Below are 4,309 nucleotides of genomic sequence, written 5' to 3' on the forward strand. Positions count from 1 at the left end.
TGCGGGTACTTAACTGGCTGCCTTCCACCCTCACTGTATTATTTTCTAATACTGTATGTTGTTTCCATATATTTGATAAAGAGCATTACGTATGAGGGGTGGCTTGATTATTATGGTGCTACAATGACAATAAGCTAAGCTAAACCAATCTAAATGCAACAGCAGATACTATCAGGCATATGCTGAATTGAGTAACTCCCATCTGAAGAAACAGGATTGCAAGGTGAAGATATATATATATATATATATATATATATATATATATATATATATATATGGGAAGTCAAGCAAAGTGACACTCTTTATTGGCTAACTAAAAAGATTACAATATGCAAGCTTTAGAGGCAACTCAGGTCTCTTCTTCAGGTAAGGTGTCATTTTGCTTGACTTCTCACTACATTCATGATGGCTACCACGGTACAACACCCTAGTACTATACATAGATATATTTTTTTTCTTTTTTAGTGTATTTAACATCACACATAACAAACCTCTGGAGAAGAAGCTCCTGTCAATCAGGGTTGTTGATGCTACCATGGTGTACTGTGTACTACTTAAATGGTTGTTGATTGTTCTTGTTATATGTATTTTTATGCCTTTTTTGTCTGCTGCTGTAAACCTGCAATTTCCTTGGGACTAAAGTATCTATCTATCTATCTATCTGTCTATCTATCTATCTATCTATCTATCTATCTATCTATCTATCTATCTATCTATCTATCTATCTATCTATGCAGAATGTAGTGAGAAGTCAGGCAAAATGACAAGATTACAATATGAAAGCTTTCGAGGCAATGCATGCCCCTTCTTCAGGCAAAATGTAATCACAAGATGTAATGACATCTTGCCTGAAGAAGGGGCCTGAGTTGCCTCGATAGCTTGCATATTGTAATCTGTTCAGTTAGCCAATAAAAGGTGTCATTTTGCCTGACTTATCACTCACTACATTCACAATGGCTAACACGGTACAACACCCTAGTATCTATGCAGAATAAATTGTCCAAAAGATCTTTATTCTAGTCTGAACAGAACAGAAAAATGCCTATCAACAAGGAAGTATCAAATTTCAGCGGTCATCATTTAAGTAAGAGTGTCGTAGTAGTCAGTGCTGCTATTGCTTTTAGGATTCTGTTGTTCTAGTGCCTGTGTAAAGTTTGCACATGTTCCTCGTGTCTCTGTGGGTTTTTGACCTTGTACTCTTATGTTCCCCCCATATCCTTAAAGATGTGCATATTAATTGATGTTCTCAGTTACCTTAGTGTGAAAGTGGTCGCAGGAATGTCCATGAGCGGATCCTCTTTTGTCCTCATGTCCAGTCCAGTGTTGGCTCTTGCCTTGTGCCCAATGCTGCTGGAATAGATTCCAGCTCTGTATAACCCTGAGCTGGATTAAGCAAATTTGAGATTGGTGTATTTTTTATTTCTTTTAAGTGAGGTTAATTTAAGTAACCAAAAACTAAAACTAATCAATCGGCTAATACAGAAGTGAATGAGGAAATAAAAAGTACACGGCATAGTAAATCTGTATGCAAATGGGTATAGGCATGTATTTGTGACCCTGAGTGAAATTCATTTGCATCTTTGACTGCACAAGATAGCTAAATAAGAGAAGGAGAAAACACTTTCTGCTGCTTTTCCTGAAGGAGAAAGTAAACTTCTCAATGCAACTGATACAGTACACTGGACTGGGAAACACTGTGAGAACAAAGCATGGCATAGGTCTATTATTGTACAATTATCATGTCGAGTCATTAGAGATGCAGTGTGGAAAGCCGCCAAAACCTCACTGAAGAAGTGCAGTTCATTATTTTGCAACAATTAAGATCTGACCCCAGATGACAGAAAGAGGAGATGGAAGCTTTGGCTTGGTGTGGAAAATAACCCACAGAGAAGGAAAATCGTCTTATTATGTTGGAGTGTGAACGTTTGCCACTGGGCAGGAGATTAACATCACTTCTTAAAATACCTAAGTTTTTGTTTTTGTTCCTCAGTGTTTGATTTTATTATCCCTTTCAGTTTTTAAACCTTTTACTCTTTTCCTAATTAAGTGTTTTTCTTGTCACTGGTCATTCTCAACGTTTTGAATTAGTGTTTCATTGTCATTTTTTATTGTTTATATCTGTACATTACCTTACTTCATCGTCATAAATTTTAGTCAGTGGAAGGGTTATAAGAAACATTATTAAATGCTTTGTTTTTATTTGCCAACAAGCATAAAATAGTTTGTTGGTGTTGCTATTATGAATATCAATTTGCTAGTGTTGTGTTGCATTCTTATATTGGTCCACTTGATTACAGCATTTTCTGTTATTGATTATTTTACTTAACAGCCATACCACCTGCATTTCAGAACAGGTAATCCACCTGAAGCTAAGCATGTTTGGGCCCGTACAGTACTTGGATGGGAGACCATCTAGGAAAACCTTGGGTTGCTGCCAGATAAGGATGTGCATACCCTCTGGTCTGTGTGTGGATGGCAATGTCCCAGCACAATGACAAGGACACTGCGCTGCAAAAATTGGTGCTGAGAAGTAAAATTGAGGTCTGACCCTCAGTAGTCATAAAGGATCACTGGGTGTCTTTCAAAGAGAGTAGGCCTGGTCATTCTGGCCCCCCTAATCATCCCCTAACTATCTCCCTCACCCCTAAACTACCTAATTGCTAATGTGTGGTGAGCGTACTGGTGCATACATGGCTGCTGTCACATCATCCAAGTGGCTGCTGCACATTGGTGGGGTTTGAAGTTGCTTCCCTATTATCTATGTAAAGCACTTTGAGTATATTTGAAAAGTGCTATATAAATGCAATTATTTAAACTTTAATTTTATAATGTTTACGAATGGTATAGCCCTTCTCAAAATAGTGGAAGATCACATTTCATGTTTTCTTGCCAATGTAATATGTTTTTATACATATACTATATTTTTGTGAATTTCATTTTTTTTTTCACTGAGAGATTGTTTCTTTGTTTTGTTTTTTCTTTTTATTTGTGTTGGCAAATACTGTATACTACTGAGTAATCTAAAAACTGTAACCACAAGGGGCCGCCAGAGAGCCCCAAACCACAGACACAGTACAGTAACACAGCACATGTTTGTAGGATTTAAACTAAAGGATTTTTATTCTCCTCGCAAGTACCTTTCCAAATCACCTCTTCAACCAGTTGCACAAGCACAATGAAAACACACAATTAAAGAATAAATCTTCCTCCTTTCGACCTCCGTTGAGTGTTGCCTGCTGCCTCCCGACTCTGACTTGATCCAAGCAAGGCAGCGGGCTTCCTTTTAAACCAGACCTGGGAACTGCTTCTGGTCTCCTGCTCAGGTCATCCAGAGCATTTCTGGGTTGTATGGAAGCCAGGGCAGCCCTCCCCTGCCAGCTCCCTCTGGTGATCCCCAAAGACCCTGACAGGGCTGTACTTCCGAATTCCAACTCCCACGCCAACCTGTGGTGTCCTGATCAGGATTAGGTCAGAGGGACACTGTCACCTGTCATGTGAGGGAGTGATCTTCCCCCGGTAAGCCCATTCGCCTGTTCCTTCCATTGTGGCATCCTGGCTGGCATTAATCCTTCCTATTTCTCTGACAGGATGTCTGTCCTTCCTTTCTAGCACTTACAACACATTGAGCAACAAGAAGGAGTGACACACAGATACCCTTTGTTGTAGGCACTAAATTTTGAACCAGCTGATGAGAAGAAGAGTGGCTGCAAAAGTTTCTTAGTATGAAGATGACATAACATTATTCAATACAGTATACAGAAAAATTGCAACTTAGTGTAACAGATTTTGATTTTTGGGCAAAGAAACAAGATTCTAGACCAAAAGGACAAACTTATAAATGATTTGGTTTGGAAAGTGGAAGGAGAGAATGAACACTATTTGTAAATTAGTTTTAAAAATTGTGCATATCCAGGTTTTAGGTATGAGGTGTTTTAGTATTTAAGATAGAAATCTCATCCATTTGCCTATATTTGGAAATGTTATTTTTCCTTTATCACTGTCATAGATATCTATTATATAGTGCCTTTCAGATCTATCTATCTATCTATACCCATAATTACAACAGCGCAAGTGAGCAGAGAGCTGAGGAGACTTCGTGCCAGCAAAGCAGCGGGTCCAGATGGAGTAACGCCACGACTGCTGAAGGTCTGTACATCGGAGCTGAGGAGTCCTCTACAGCGCATCTTCAACCTGAGCCTGGAACAGGGGAGAGTCCCGAGGCTTTGGAAAACATCTTGTATCACCCCAGTCCCAAAGGTATCACGTCCTAGTGAGCTGAATGACTTTCGGCCTGTTGCTCTGACATCAC

The sequence above is a fragment of the Erpetoichthys calabaricus genome, chromosome 14, assembly GCF_900747795.2.
Source record: "Erpetoichthys calabaricus chromosome 14, fErpCal1.3, whole genome shotgun sequence".
NCBI lineage: Eukaryota > Metazoa > Chordata > Cladistia > Polypteriformes > Polypteridae > Erpetoichthys > Erpetoichthys calabaricus.